Raw genomic sequence first — 17,028 nt, 5'->3', positions numbered from 1 at the left:
CCTCCTCTCATTCCAACCATCTTTCTCCTCATTCAACATTTCGCAAACTCTATTCTCTTGGATCTCTTCTCAAGGCTAATTGAGTCACCCGATAAACCCTCAAAACCCCAGTTCTCTTTCCACAAATCAATCTTATTCCCGTTCCCCACATTCCAGCCAAAGCCATCATACAACTCACTGGCCGCCTCCACAATGCTCTTCCACGTAAAGGAAGGCTTATCAATTCTTTTGGGACGCAGCACATCACCCTCTGAGAAGTATTTAGTGCTGAGAACTTCAAAACAAAGCGTATCCTTGCAGCTTATGAGGCGCCACACTTGTCTGCCTAATAACGCCACATTAAAACGATGAAGGTCCCTAATACCGAGCCCCTCCATGCCTTTAGGAAGACATGTGCTGTCCCACGCTAACATATGCCAACCTCTGTTCATATTTTTGCCCCCCACCACACACGACAAATCAAAGCTTGGATCTCCTTCAAGATACCCTTAGGGACCATAAAGACCGAGAAGGCATACGTAGGAATCGACTGTAGAATCGACTTAATGAAGATCTCTTTGCCACCATTTGAAAGGAGTCTCTTAGACCAGCTGATGGTCCTATTGGCTATTCGGTCAAGAGTGCTTTTAAAGGCCACAAACTTCCTATTTCCATCGGGAGAGGCAATCCAAGGTAACCATCGAAGTGTGTCACAACCTTCATCTTGAGCAGCCCCCCAATCATAGCACGGCTAGCAGCATTTGTTTTCGGACTAAAATAAACCATGGATTTGTCCAAGTTGACCCGTTGACCAGACATCCTCTCGAACGCCTCCAGAATCTTTGTGAACTCCTCCACCTCGCTTTTCTTATTCCTAACAAACAAAAGAGCGTCATCAACAAAAAAAAGATGATTAATTCTCGGGCCATCCTTACAAGCCCTGATGCCTTTCAGTTTATTAAGACCTTGAGCATCAATAAGCATACGAGAGAGGGCATCCATGAAGAACAAGAACAAATAGGGGGATAACGGATCCCCCTGACGTAGCCCCCTCTCCGGAGAAATAACATCGGACAGAGTATCATTACATTTAACTCTATACCGAACAGAGCAAACACAATCCATAATTTTAAAAACCCAAGCATTAGAGAAGCCCATTTTTAACAAAACTTTTTCCAGGAAACGCCACTCGACCCGGTCGTAAGCCTTGCTCATATCAAGCTTAATCACACAACCCTTATTCGGACCATTTTTGGAGCTGCGAAGATAGTGCATGAGCTCGTGAGCAACTAAGACATTGTCATGGATCATTCTGTTAGGCACAAAGGCGCTTTGGTTGTGACTAATACACAAATGAAGAACCTCCTTAAGCCGATTAGCAAGGGTTTTAGCCACGATCTTGTAAACATCCGAGCCACCAATGTGCTAATGGTGGTCGAGGCTCCCGCACATCGAAGCTCCAAGGTGCCGATGGTGGTCGAGGCTCTCACACATCCGAGCACGAAGGTGCCAATGGTGCTCGAGGCTCCCGCACATCCGAGCCCTAAGGTGCCGATACTGCCATGTGCTCTGGCATGACCAAGGGCCCAAGGTGCTGGATGCTCTTGTTCTGAAAGGGAAGGGACCGAGACAGCTCGCTGCATCGTTTTCTATATGCCGGGATAGATCACCGGAGCGCCACCGGATGGATTGCCAGAGCACCACCGGGATGGATCGTCGGAGCACCGCCGGGAACCTAACCGGCGGTGGGCGGCACCGACATCCGGGCATGAGTTGGGCGTGGGCAGTGCCCTGGACAACCCATGCTCTCTCAATATTACTTCCCCCCTGAAGAGCTAAAAAAACTTGGTCAATGCGCTACCAGGCAACGTTCTTTTTTTTTTGAACAAAAAACGACCCAAGGGTCAACCTAATTTATTAAGAAACATCACTAATTACAAGATCGTGATTTCAAGGATAATCCATTCCAAACAAACAGCTTTTAGCCTCATTGACATTTTTACAAACCAAATGCGCTTATAAGATATAAGACCGTTCGTCCAAATTAAGTCGGCCGATTTAAAGAAATTAAAAGCAAGCAGACACGGTCCTTGATCCGGCGCCTATCGTATTGATGTCATTGGTGAATTATTCAATCTGCTGACCACTCCTGTGTGATCCGCCTCAAACAAAACATGGTCCTTTATATTTAAACTACACGCCAATTTAATGCTTTCTTCAAAAGCCATGTATTCGCCTCTTCCACCGATCGCCTTCCTTCTTTGAAGCCTCCCCGCCACCTAAAACAAACCCGTCTTCATCTCTTATAACCATCCCATACCCGATCTGCTTTTCACCGATCGTAGCATCAAAATTTATTTTAATGACATCCTTTGGAGGTTTTTTCCATCTTTTGACCACGATATTCTCGTGGAAAGTAATGGTTCATTCATCATGTTGCATATTCAAATTCTCTGCTCGATTGGTCGGCTTTTTCCCATATATGCTTAGCCTACTCTTCTTTTCCCCGAATATATAGTTATTTTTTGTTCCAGTTAGCCCATAGAGTTGTCATCAAATCGGGCAACATTCATGTGTCTGAAACGGGGACACTTTTTTTAGCCCGACGCTCCCGCACCAACAGGGGCCCAATTCAGCTTTGGTGCTCGAGGCTTCCGGACATCCTAGCACCAAGGTATCGATGGTGGTCGAGGCTCCCGCACATCCGAGCACCAAGGTGCCGATGGTGCTCGAGGCTCCCGCATATCTGAGCCACGAAGGTGCCGATGCGGCTCGAGGCTCCCGTACATTCCAGCACCAAGCTGCCGATGCTCCTCGGGGCTCCCGCACATCCGAGCCACCAAGGTGCCGATGGTGCTCGAGGCTCCCGCACATCCAAGTACCAAGGTGCGGATGCTACTCGAGCCTCCCGCACATCCGAGCCACCAAGGTGCCGATGCGGCTCAGGGCTCCCGCACATTCCAGCACCAAGGTGTCGATGCGGCTCGAGGCTCCCGCACATCCGAGCCACCAAGGTGCCAGTTCTGCTCGAGGCTCCCGCACATCCAAGCACCAAGGTGCCGACGCTGCTCGAGTCTCCCGCATATCTGAGCCACCAAGGTGCCGATGGTGGTCGAGGCTCCCGCACATCCAAGCACCAAGGTGCCGATGGTGCTCGAGGTTCCCACACATCCGAGCCACCAAGGTGCCGATGCTGCCATGTGCTCCGGCATGACCAAGGGCCCAAGGTGCTGGAGGCTCTTGTTCTGAAAGGGGAGGGACCGGGACAACTCGCTGCATTATTTTCTATATACTGGGATGGATCACCGGAACGCCGCCGGATGGATCGCCGGAGCACCACCGAGATGGATCGCCGGAGCACAACCAGGAACCTAACCGGCGGTGGGGGGCCCCGACGTCCGGGCATGAGATGGGCGTGGGCAGTGCCTTGGACAACCCCTGCTCGCTCAATATCACTTCCCCCCTAAGGAGCTAAAAAAACTTGGTCAATGCGCTACCAGGCGACATTCTTTTTTCTTTTTTTTTTGAAACAAAAGCTACCAGGCGACATTCATGTGTCTGAAACGGGGACACTTTTTTTAGCCCGACGCTCCTACACCAACAGGGGCCCAACTTTAACTTTGGTGCTCGAGGCTTGCGCACATCCTAGCACCAAGTTGTAGATGGTGCTCGAGGCTCCCGCACATCGAGCACTAAGGTTACCGATGGTAGCCGAGGCTCCCGCACATTCGAGCACCAAGGTGCCGATGGGGCACGAGGCTCCCCCACATCCAAGCACCAAGGTGCCGATGCTGCTCGAGGCTCCCGTACATCCGAGGCACCAAGGTGCCGATGCTGCTCGAGGCTCCCACACATCCCAGCACCAAGGTGCCGATAGTGCTCGAGGCTCTCGTACATCCCAGCACCAAGGTGCCGATGGTGCTCGAGGCTCCCGCACATCCGAGGCACCAAGGTGCCGGTTCTGCTTGAGGCACCCGCACATCCAAGCACCAAGGTGCCTATGGTGCTCGAGGCTCCCGTACATCCGACCACCAAGGTGCCGATGGGGCACGAGGCTCCCCCACATCCAAGCACCAAGGTGCCGATGCTGCTCGAGGCTCCGGCACATCCGAGGCACCAAGGTGCCGATGCTGCTTGAGGCTCCCGCACATCCCAGCACCAAGGTGCCGATGAAGCTCGAGGCTCCCGCACATCCGAGCCACCAAGGTGCTGATGTTGGTCGAGGCTCTCGCACATCGAAGCTCCAAGGTGTCGATGGTGGTCGAGGCTCTCGCACAGCCGAGCACCAAGGTGCCGATGTTGCTCGAGGCTCCCGCACATCCGAGCCACCAAGGTGCCGATACTGCCATGTGCTCTGGCATGACCAAGGGCCCAAGGTGCTGGAGGCTCTTGTTCTGAAAGGAGAGGGACCGGACAGCCACGATCGTTTTTATATGCCGGATGGATCACGTGAGCGCCACGATGGATCGCCCGAGCACCGCCGGATGGATCGCCGAGCACCGCCGGAACCTAACGGAGGTGGGGGCACGACGTCCGGGGCATGAGTTGGGCGCAAGCGGTCTCGACAACCCATGCTCTCTCAATATTACTTCCCCCTGAAGAGCTAAAAAAACTTGGTCAATGCGCTACCAGGCAACATTCTTTTTTTTTGATGGAAAGACCCGAAGGTCGAAAAAACTCAATTAATAGCATCCTTCAAAATTATATCATGGATCTCAATCGGTAATCCATATCAAAAGCCTTAGAGCAATTGTTTTTAAGGCCCACGATAAAGATGGTCCGCCTTTATTACAACAAATAGCGGGCCCAAACGAAATTAAAATTAAAACACAACTCAAACGATCAAGCAATTGCCGAATGCGGTAGCCATACGCTGAAAAGTCAAAGCGCGCCCTATTCAAATTTATTTACCAAGTTCGCACAATCGGCTTCCAGATCCAAATGAGCCATCTTTTCTCCCTCGCCAACTTTAAGCCTTCAAGAATCGCTAACAAATTTCGGCCCATTCAACACCCGGATGATTTTCCTTCATGCTCGCTACTTCGAGCACAAAACTCTCATGGTCCCCGCAACAACCCCAAGCTCATCTTATTTCCATCTACCGCAAGATCAACATTTATTTTACTATCCCGCATCAAAGCTTCGCCACCCCTTCACCCGACCGATTTTGGAACCAACGAATTATTCACCAAGTTGAAAATACGAAAATCCCTGCTCAAAGTTGCAGCTCTGTCCCAGATAACTTTCGGCTCTTCCTCCGTATTTCTAAAAACTTTATTATTTCTGCAATTCCAGATATTCCAAAGCACAGTAACAAAGTTCGAAAAAGCCACATTATCCAGCAACCTGGTCGCGTCTTCGATCCAGTCCACACCACTCTGATAACAACCTTCCACAAGAGCGTTGTCGAGGCCCCCGTAAGTCAATACCGCTCTAGCTTTTGGACAGTCTTTCACAGCATGAATAAGGGTCTCCCTTTCGATCCCACAACGCGGACACAAGCAGTTAAACTCCCTCCTGATTTTAGCGATGTTCTCATACGTCGGAAGAATATCGTGACAGAGACGCCAACAGAAAACCTTAATTTTAGGTAAAGTTCAAAGTTTCCAGATCAGCCTCCAAACACACCGATGGGGACCAAAGCCCACATGCTTTAAAGTCATCCAGGAGTATGCAGATTTAGTTGAATAGGACCCCAACGGATTATGAAACCAAATGCGGTGATCCTCAGGACCATTATGAAGAATGGGAATATTGCAGATTTGGTCCCCCAAAAAATCCCCATAAATCTCCCGAACCCTCTCCTGCTTCCATTCAACACTCAAACCGTCGATGAGCTCACGCACCCTGGTCTCATGCACATCCCTTCTATTAAGACGGATCGACTCGCTTGAAAGCCCTTCAAAGCCCCAATTATCCTGCCACAGGTCAATCCTTCTTCCATTTCCCACATTCCACCCGAAACCCTCCTGCAAAATACAAGCAGCTCTAGCAATGCTCTTCCACGTGAAAGAAGGCTTGTCAACCTTCCTAGGCCGAAAGACATCACCCTCCGGAAAATACTTGGCACTAAGAACTTTGAAACAGAGAGTGTCTTTGCAACTCGCCAGCCTCCACACTTGTCTCCCAAGCAAAGCCACATTGAACCACCGGATGTCTCGGAACCCCATACCCCCATGCCTTTCGGGAAGCAGACCCAATCCCACCCCAAATAATTCCAGCCCCGAGTCATATCCTTACCACTCCACCAAAACCTGCTTATCATAGACTGGATCTTCGCCAGGATACCCACAGGAGCAAAGAAGATCGACAGCGCATACGTGGGAATCGACTAAAGAACCGACTTAATGAACACCTCTTTGCCACCATACGACAGTAACCTTTTGGACCAGCTATTAATTCTGTTGGCCATCCTATCAAGCATGCCTTGGAACGCCGCAGTCTTCTTCTTGCCAATCAAGATAGGCAGCCCCAAATAAGTATCAAGGTTTTCTACCACCCTCATCTTAAGGATACTGCTTAATCTCATGCGATGAGAACCGGAGGTATTAGGGCTGAAATAAATCATCAATTTATCCAAATTTATGTTTTGGCCAGACATCTTTTCAAAGGACTCTAATATCGTTGAGAATGCCTCGGCCTCGCTCTGTCTGTTCCTGACAAACAATAAAGCATCATCAGCAAAAAATAGGTGGTTTATTCTCGGGCCGTCCTTACTAACTCGGATACCCTTAATAGTTTTTGTCTCCTGAGCATGAATCAACATGCGGGACAGAGCTTCCATACAAAAGAGAAATAAATACGGGGATAACGGGTCCCCTTTCCGGAGCCCCCTCTCCGGTATAATGATGTTGGATATCTTAGAGTTACATTTAACTCTATACCGAACCGAGCATACACAGTCCATAATTTTGTTAACCCAAGTCTCAATGAAACCCATTTTAATCATGACATTATTAAGAAAACTCCACTCCACACGGTCGTAGGCTTTGCTCATGTCGAGCTTGACCACACAACCCTTGTTAAGGCCATTTTTAGAGCTCCCGAGGTAGTGCATAATCTCATGAGCCACCAAAATGTTATCATGAATCATTCTATTTGGGACGAAAGCGCTCTGATTTTGGCTAATGCACGAATAAAGAACCGCCTTTAGTCTGTTCGCAAGGGTCTTCGAAACAATCTTGTAAATAAACCTGCATAAACTAATAGGACGAAAGTTAGCCATGACACAAGGGTTTTTAACTTTAGGGATTAACACAATAAGAGTTTCATTAATAGGCTCAACACTCCTATGGCCATTAAGAATATCCTGACACATGCTCAGCACATCCTTGCCCACAGTTGACCAATAATCCTTATAAAAGCTCCCCGAAAGCCCATCAATCCCAGGTGCCTTACAAGGATCCATTTGAGAAAAGGCCATCATAATCTCCTCCTCAGTAAAATCCCCGGTCAAACACCTATTCGTTTCCTCGTTAATGCTCTCAGGAATAACATGAAGGTCACCATCTTCCACCGCCTCAAGGGAAGTCTTGAACAAACCATTAAAATAATCCCAAGCAATGTGACACATCTCTTCATTGTCCTCGTGCCATATTCCCTGCTCGTCTTTAAGCCTCTCAATGCTGTTCTTCTTTCGACGCCCCGAAGCCCGAACGTGAAAATAGCGAGTGTTTCTATCCCCTTCCCTAAGCCACTGGGATCTCGACCTAGTCGCCCAGTACTGCTCCTCCGCATCATACAATTTGCCCAACTTGCAGCGAGCTTCCTTAAGCAAAACGGTAGTTCTCTCGTTCATCGGACTGCTACCAGGCAACATTTTTTTTTGAACAAAAAACAACCCAAGGGTCAACCCAATTTATTAAGAAACATCACTAATTACAGCATCGTGGATTTCCGAAGGATAATCCATTCCAAACAAACAATTTTTAGCCTCACTGTACATTTTTTACAAACCAAATGCGCTATAAGATACAAGACCATTCGGTCCAAATTGTCGGCCGATTTAAAGAAATTAAAAAAGAAGATAGGTCCTTGATCCGCGCCTATCGTGGTGATGTCATTGGTCAATTATTCAATGCTGACCAGTCCCACGGATCCGTCTCAAACAAAACATGGTCCTTTATATTTAAACTACACACCAATTTAATGCTTTCTTCAAAAGCCATGCATTCGACCTCTTCCACCGATCGCCTTCCTTCTTTGAAGCCTCCCCGCCACCTAAAACAAACCGTAGTCATCTCTTATAACCATCCCATACCCTGATTGCTTTTCACCGATCGTAGCATCAAAATTTATTTTAATGACATCCTTTGGAGGTTTTTTCCACATTTTGACCACGATATTCTGTGAAAGTAATGGTTCATTCATCATGTTGCATATTTGAAATTCTCTGTTCAGATTGCTACCAGGCAACATTCTTTTTTTTTTGAAACAAAAACAACCACAAGGGTCAACCCATTTTATTATGAAACATCATGCCCATTTTATCATGTGTCTGAAACGGGGACACTTTTTTTAGCCCGACGCTCCTGTACCAACAGGGGCCCAACTTCAGCTTTGGTGCTCGAGGCTTCTGGACATCCTAGCACCAAGGTGTCGATGGTGGTCGAGGCTCCCGCACATCCGAGCACCAAGGTTGCCGATGGTGGTCGAGGCTCCCGCACATCCGAGCACCAAGGTGCCGATGGTGCTCGAGGCTCCCGCACATCCGAGCCACCAAGGTGCCGATGCGGCTCGAGGCTCCCGCACATCCCAGCACCAAGGTGCCGATGCTCCTCGGGGCTCCTGCTCATCCGAGCCACCAAGGTGCCGATGGTGCCCGAGGCTCCCGCACATCCAAGTACCAAGGTACGGATGCTGCTCGAGCCTCCCACACATCCGAGCCACCAAGGTACCGATGCGGCTCGGGGCTCTCGTACATTCCAGCACCAAGGTGCTGATGTGGCTCAGGGCTCCCGCACATTCCAGCACCGAGGTGCCGATGCGGCTCGAGGCTCCCGCACATCCGAGCCACCAAGGTGCCGATTCTGCTCGAGGCTCCCGCACATCCAAGCACCAAGGTGCCGATGCTGCTCGAGTCTCCTGCATATCCGAGCCACCAAGGTGCCGATGGTGGTCGAGGCTCCCGCACATCCAAGCACCAAGGTGCCGATGGTGCTCGAGGCTCCCACACATCTGAGCCACCAAGGTGCCGATGCTGCCATGTGCTCCGGCATGACCAAGGGCACAAGGTGCTGGAGGCTCTTGTTCTGAAAGGGGAGGGACCGGGACAACTCGCTGCATTATTTTCTATATACCAGGATGGATCACCGGAGCGCCGCCGGATGGACCACAGGAGCACCGCCGGGATGGATCGCCGGATCACAGCCGGGAACCTAACCGGCGGTGGGGGGCCCCGACGTCCGGGCATGAGATGGGGGTGGGCAGTGCCCTGGACAACCCCTGCTCGCTCAATATCACTTCCCGCCTAAAGAGCTAAAAACACTTGGTCAATGCGCTACCAGGCGACATTCTTTTTTTTTGAAACAAAAACGACCGCAAGGGTCAACACAATTTATTACAAAACATCATAAATTACAGCATTGTGGATTTCCGGAGGATAATCCATCTCGAACAAGTATCTTTTTCCTTCACTACACATTTTTCTACAAATTAAATGAGCAACAATGTTACATGACCGTTCGGTCCAAATTAACTTGGCCGATTTAAAAAGGCTAAATGATGCTGTACAGGCCTTTATCCGAGCGCTTATCGTCGTGACATCATGTGCTAAGGTATTGTATTTGTTGACTAGCCCCACGTGATCTGTTTCGAAAATGACATGATCTTTTACTTTTAAACTGCACGCCACTTTGATACTTTCTTCAAAAGCCATACACTCGGCTTCTTCCACCGACAGCCTTCCTTCTTTGAATCCCCCACCTCCTCCTAAAACAAAACCATCTTTATCTCTTATAACCGTCCCATACCCGCATCTATTTTCACCCACAGTAGCATCAAAGTTAACTTTAATGAAATTCTTTGGAGGTTTTTTCCACTTTTTCTCCACTTTGTTCTGCGATAGTAAAGGTTCTTTTAGCATATTGCATATTCGAAATTCCCTCTACAGATTGCTAGCTCTTTCCCATATCTGTTTAGCCTTCTCTTCTTTTCCCCTGAAAATATAGTTATTCCTGTTGTTCCAGCAGTTCCATAAAATTGTCATCAAATCGGCTATAGCTCTCTTATCCAAGACACGCATCAGCTCTTCCAACCAGTCAATGCACCGATCGTAGTTCTTTGATATAAATCCACTGGACCAACCACCTATCGAAAGCACAGCTCTTGAGGTTGGGCAATCTTTTAATGCATGTAACAGTGTTTCGGTCTCAGCTCCACATCTTGGACATCCCTTGTCCAATCCTTGTCTGATAGTGGCTATCTTACTGTTCGTCGGGAGGATTTCATGCCCCACCCTCCACGTAAAGACACGGATCTTCGGTAAGGTGTCAAGCTTCCATATAACTTTCCAAAAAAACCTATGAGGGCCATATCCTATTTCCTTCAGCAGCAACCAAGAGTATGCTGACTTTGAGGTAAAACACCCATGAGGGTTATGAAACCAAATGATTCTATCAGCTTGTCCCACATCTCCAACTGGAATGTTACATATCTTGTCACCCCAGTCACTTCCATAAACTTGCTCAACTCTATTTGCATCCCAACTTCTGCTATCCGCAAGCCACAGATCTTTCACCCTCTTCACATTCTGGTTCAGGGCGTTTCTTCTAATGACGTCCCCATTAAGCCCTTCCATACCCCAGTTATCAGCCCATATGTTTATCATTTCACCATTTCCAATCTGCCATCCAAATCCTTCTTTTAGCACTTCCGCCGCTTTCGCAATGCTTGACCAGGTGAAGGAGGCTTTGTCAACCTTTTTGGCGTTAAAGATATTACCGTCAGGGAAGTATTTTGAAGACAGGACTTTGAAGCAGAGGGAGTCTGTGTTGTTTATTAGTCTCCACACTTGACGCCCTAAGAGAGCCATGTTGAATAGGCGAACATCTCGAATTCCAAGCCCTCCCATAGCCTTCGGTTTACACAATGTCTTCCATGGAATCATCGTCCAATATCTTCCTTTCTCCTTTCCCGCCCACTAAACTCTGCTTAGCTTTGCCTGGATGTCATCAACAACTCCTTTTGGCGCCAAGAAAATCGACATAGCATACGTGGGAATAGATTGGAGCACCGCTTTGATGAAGACTTCCTTACCGCCAAATGAGAGCAGCCTTTTTGTCCAACTGTTAATCCTGCAAGACAGCCTATTAGTAATCTCCTTGAATGCCTCATATTTCTTCTTACCGATTGGAATAGGGAGTCCTAGGTAATTATCAAGTTTTTCCACCACCGTCATTCCAAGGAGGCCACTAAAAATTGTTCTCTGATCACGTGAAGTATTTGTGCTAAACAGTACCATTGACTTTTCAAAATTAATCTCTTGGCCTGAAATTTTGGAGAAGGTCTTTAGCATGTTAACAAGTCTCTCCACATCACCCTTTTTATTCCTGACAAATAAAAGCGCGTCGTCAGCAAAAAATAGGTGATTTATTCTAGGGCCGTCCCTGCTTGCCCGAATGCCCCTTAAATCGTTGTTCTCCTGGGCATTAATAAGCATTCTAGACAAAGCTTCCATACAAAATAAAAACAGATATGGAGATAGGGGGTCCCCTTGGCGGAGACCCCTCTCGGGGATAAAGATATCAGATAAAACATTATTGCATTTAACCGTGTATTTAACCGATCGCACACATTCCATTATTTTTGTAATCCACTTTCCATCGAAGCCCATTTTCTTCATAATTGTTTCGATGAAATTCCACTCGACCCGGTCATATGCTTTGCTCATGTCGAGCTTGACCACGAAACCTTTATTTGGCCCGTTTTTAGAACTTTGAAGGTAATGGAGAAGCTCGTGCGCTATAAGGATATTGTCATGTATCATCCTGCCCGGTACAAAAGCGCTTTGATTTTGGCTAATGCAATTAGGTAGGACATCTTTTAACCGATTTGCATACATCTTTGAGATGATCTTGTAAACATACCTGCACAAACTTATAGGACGAAAATTAGTAAGCTCACAAGGATCTCTAATATTAGGAATTAGGATGATCATAGTATCATTTAGGCTAGAAATGTTTTTGTTCCCGTTAAGGACATCCATGCAGAATTTCATAGTGTCTTTTCCCACTATCTCCCAATGGTGCTTGAAAAAATTTCCGGATAGACCGTCGATTCCAGGGGCTTTATTAGGATCCATCTGCTTGATAGCCTGAAGGACCTCATTTTCCGTATAGGTCTTATTAAGCCAATCATTTGCTTCCCTCGTCACGCACTTCCTCATATACCCCAACTCTTGGATATTAACATTATGACCATTTGACCGGAACAGACTCGCAAAATAATCTTTAGCCACCTTACATATGTCATTACTTTTTGTCACCCAATTTCCTTCCGCGTCTTTCAGCTTCTCAATATAATTCTTCTTTAAACGACCCGTGGCTTTAGCATAGAAAAACCTGGTGTTCTGATCTCCCTCCCTTAGCCATCTTGATCGAGACCTTTGAGCCCAGTAGCTTTCTTCCCTAGCATAGAGAAAGTCAAGCCTTCTGCGGGTTTCCTTTAGCATCTTCTCACTTTCCTCTCTGCTAGCCGAATCAATGACCAACTCTATCTTTTTCTCTAATTTTCGCATTTCCCCTTTCATTTTGCCATGTGTCTGAAACGGGGACACTTTTTTTAGCCAAACGCTCCCGCACCAACAGGGGCCCAACTTCAGCTTTGGTGCTCGAGGCTTCCGGACATCCTAGCACCAAGGTGTCGATGGTGGTCGAGGCTCCCGCACATCCGAGCATCAAGGTTGCCGATGGTGGCCGAGGCTCCCGCACATCCAAGCACTAAGGTTCCGATGGTGCTCGAGGCTCCCGCATATCCGAGCCACCAAGGTGCTTGAGGCTCTTGTTGCAAAAGGGGAGTGACCGGGATAATTCCTTCATTGTCGGGTATCCGAATTCTACCCTTGGATTGGGGAGGGACCGGGATGGTTCATTCATATTATTGCGTACCGAACATGTAACGATATTCGAATTCTAGCTTTGGTCTTGGGGATGGACTCGGTTCATCCTTTTCTTATATTCTGGGATGCCCCACCGGGACGGATCACCGGAGCACCGCCGGGAACCTAATCGGTGGAGGGGCACCGACGTCCAAGCATGCGATGGGCATGGGCAATGCCCTGGATAACCCCTGCTCGCTCAATATCACTTCCCCCCTAAAGAGCTAAAAAAACTTGGTCAATGCGCTACCAGGCGACATACATGTGTCTGAAACAGGGTCATTTTTTTTTAGGTTCTATCCGTCTGAAACAGGGACACTTTTTTTAGCCCAACGCTTCCACACCAACAGGGGCCAAAGTTGCGGATGGTGCTCGAGGCTCTTGCACATCCGAGGCACCAAGGTGTGGATGGTGCTCGAGGCTCCGGCACATCCGACCTCCTAGGTGCCGATGCTGCTCGGGGCTCCGGCACATCCGAGCCACCGAGGTGCCAGTGCTGCGCGAGGCTCCCGCGCATCTGAGCCACCAAGGTGTCAGCTGTGGGGAGGCTCCCGCACATCCAAGCACCAGGGTGCCGATGCTGCTCGAGGCTCCCGTACATCCGAGCCACCATGGTACCGACGGTGCTCGAGGCTCGCACACATCCAAGCACCAAGATACCAATGGTGCACAAGGCTACCGCACATCCAAGCCACCAAGGTTCCGATGTGGCTCGAGGCTCCCACACATCCCAAAGACTAAGGTGGTGATGTCGCCGAGGCTCCCAGACATCCCAAAGACTAAGGTGCCGGGCCGCCGAGGCTCCGCTCATCCGAGCCACCAAGGTGCCGATGGGGCTTAAGGCTCCCTCAGATCCGAGCACCGAGGTACCAATGGTGCTCAAGTCTCCCGCACATCTGAGCCACCAAGGTGCCGATGCGGCTAGAGGCTCCCCCACATCCGAGCACCAAGGAACCAATGGTGCTTGAGTCTCCTGCACATCTGAGCCACCAAGGTGCCGATGCGGCTCATGGCCTCCTGACATTCCAAAGACTAAGGTGTCGATCGCCGAGGCTCCCTTTGACATCCGAGCCACCAAGGTACCGATGTTGCTCGAGGCTCCCTGACATCCAAGCACCAAGGTACCGATGCTACACTGGGCTCTCGACATCCATTCAACCAAGTTACCGATGGTGCTTGAGGCTCCCGCAGATCCCATCACCAAGGTACCGATAGTGCTCGAGGCTTCCACAAGATTCGAGACACCAAGGTGCCGATGCGGCTCGAGGCTCCCGCACATACCAGACCAAGGTTCCGATGCGTGCTAAGGCTCCTACACATCCGAGCCCCCAAGGTGCCGAGCACGGCTCGAGGCTCCTACACATCCTGAACCAAGGTGCGGATCCCGCCTGTGCTCCAAAGACATCCGGCCGCCTAAGGTACCGATGGTGCTCGAGTCTCCGCACATCCATTACTAAAGTCCTAATCGTCGCCGAGGCTATCAGCAGATCCATGCACCAAGTTGAAAATGCTGCTCGAGGCTCCCACACATCCGAGCCCCCAAGGTGCCGATACGACTCGAGGCTCCTCCACATCCCAGCACCAAGGTGCCGATGCTGCTCGAGGCTCTTGGACATCCGAACAACCAAGGTACCGATATCGCCGAGGCTCCCAGACATCCCAAAGACTAAGGTGCGGATGTCGCCGAGGCTCCAAAGACATCCGGCCAGCCAAGGTGCCGATGGTACTCGAGTCTCCCGCAGATCCAATTACCAAGGTCCCGATGTCTTTCGACGCCATCACAAGATCTATGCACCAAGTTGAAGATACTGCTCGAGGCTCCCACACAACCGAGCCACCAAGGTGTCAATGCAGCTCGAGGCTCCCGCATATCCCAGCACCAAGGTGCCTATGCTGCTCGAGGCTCCCGCACATTCGGGCCACCAAGGTGCCGATGTCGCCGAGGCTCTCAGATATCCCAAAGACTAAGGTGTCGGTGTTGCTCGAGGCTCCCGCACATTCGAGCCACCAAGGTGCCGATGGTGCTCGAGGCTCCCGCACCTCCGAGTCCCATGGTGTTGATGATGTTTGAGTCTCCAGGTCATCTGAGCCACCAAGGTACCGATGCGGCCCAAGGTTCCCCCACATCCCCGCACCAAGGTACCGATGGTGCTTGAGCCTCCCGCACATCTGAGCCACCAAGGTGCTGATGCGGCTCGAGGCTCCCGCACATCCTACCAGCAAGGTGCTGATACTACTCGAGGCTCCCACACATCCGAACAACCAAGGTACCGATGGTGCTCGAGGCTACCGCACATCCAAGCACCAAGGTCCTGATGGTGCTCGAGGCTCCCGTACATCCGAGCCACCAAGGCACCGATGTGGCTCGACGCTCCCACACATCCCAGCATCAAGGTGGCGATGCTGCTTGAGGCTCCCGCACATCCCAGCACCGAGGTGCGGATGCTGCTCCAGGCTCCAGCACATCCGACCAGCCAAGCTGCCGATGGTGCTCGAGTCTACCGCACATCCAATTACCAAGGTCCTGATGCTGCTCGAGGCTACTGCACATCCATGCACCAAGTTGAAGATGCTGCTCGAGGCTCCCGCACATCCGAGCCACCAAGGTGTCGATGCGGCTCGAGGCTCCCGCACATCCCAGCACCAAGGTGCCTATGCTGCTCGAGGCTCCCGCACATCCGGGCCACTAAGGTTGCCGATGGTGGCCGAGGCTCCCGCACATCCAAGCACCAATGTGCCGATGGTGCTCGAGGCTCCCGCATATCCGAGCCACCAAGGTGCTTGAGGCTCTTGTTGCAAAAGGGGAGTGACCGGGATAATTCCTTCATTGTCGGGTATCCGAATTCTACCATTGGATTGGGGAGGGACCGGGATGGTTCATTCATATTATTATGCATCAACACGTGAACGATATTCAATTCTAGCTTTGGTATTGGGGAGGACTTGCTCATCCTTTTCTTATATTCTGGGATGCCCCACCGGGACGGATCGCCGGAGCACCGCCGGGAACCTAATCGGTGGGGGGGCACCGACGTCCGGACATGCGATGGGCGTGGGCAATGCCCTGGATAACCCCTGCTCGCTCAATATCACTTCCCCCCTAAAGAGCTAAAAAAACTTGGTCAATGCGCTACCAGGCGACATACATGTGTCTGAAATAGGGTCATTTTTTTTAGGTTTTATACGTCTGAAATAGGGACACTTTTTTTAGCCCAACGCTTCCACACCAATAGGGGCCAAAGTTGCGGATGGTGCTCGAGGCTCCTGCACATCCGAGGCACCAAGGTGTGGATGGTGCTCGAGGCTCCGGCACATCCGACCTCCTAGGTGCAGATGTCGCCGGCTCCCAGACATCCGAGCCACTGGGGTGCTTGGGTCTTTGCACATGAGGCTCCCCAAGATCCGAGCCACCAAGGTGTCTACCGTGGGAGGCTCCCGACATCCCAAAGACTAAGGTACGGATGCTACTCGAGGCTCCTACACATCGAAGCACCAGGGTGCCGATGCTGCTCGAGGCTCCCGTACATCCGAGCCACCATGGTACCGACGGTGCTCGAGGCTCCCACACATCCAAGCGCCAAGATACAAATGGTGCTCGAGGCTACCGCACATCCGAGCCACCAAGGTTCCGATGTGGCTCGAGGCTCCCACACATCCCAGCACCAAGGTGGTGATGCTGCTCGAGGCTCCCGCACATCCCAGCACCAAGGTGCCGAAGCCGCTCGAGGTTCCGCTCATCCGAGCCACCAAGGTGCCGATGGTGCTCGAGGCTCCCTCAGATCCGAGCACCGAGGTACCGATGGTGCTCGAGTCTCTCGGACATCCGAGCCACCAAGGTGCTGATGCGGCTAGAGGCTCCCCCACATCCGAGTACCAAGGAACCAATGGTGCTTGAGTCTCCTGCACATCTGAGCCACCAAGGTGCCGATGCGGCTCATGGTTCCAAAGACATC

This window comes from Gossypium raimondii, chromosome 5 (assembly GCF_025698545.1).
Source record: "Gossypium raimondii isolate GPD5lz chromosome 5, ASM2569854v1, whole genome shotgun sequence".
Taxonomy (NCBI): Eukaryota; Viridiplantae; Streptophyta; class Magnoliopsida; order Malvales; family Malvaceae; genus Gossypium; species Gossypium raimondii.
The sequence above is the reverse complement of the archived record's forward strand: the minus strand, read 5'-3'. Positions refer to the sequence as shown.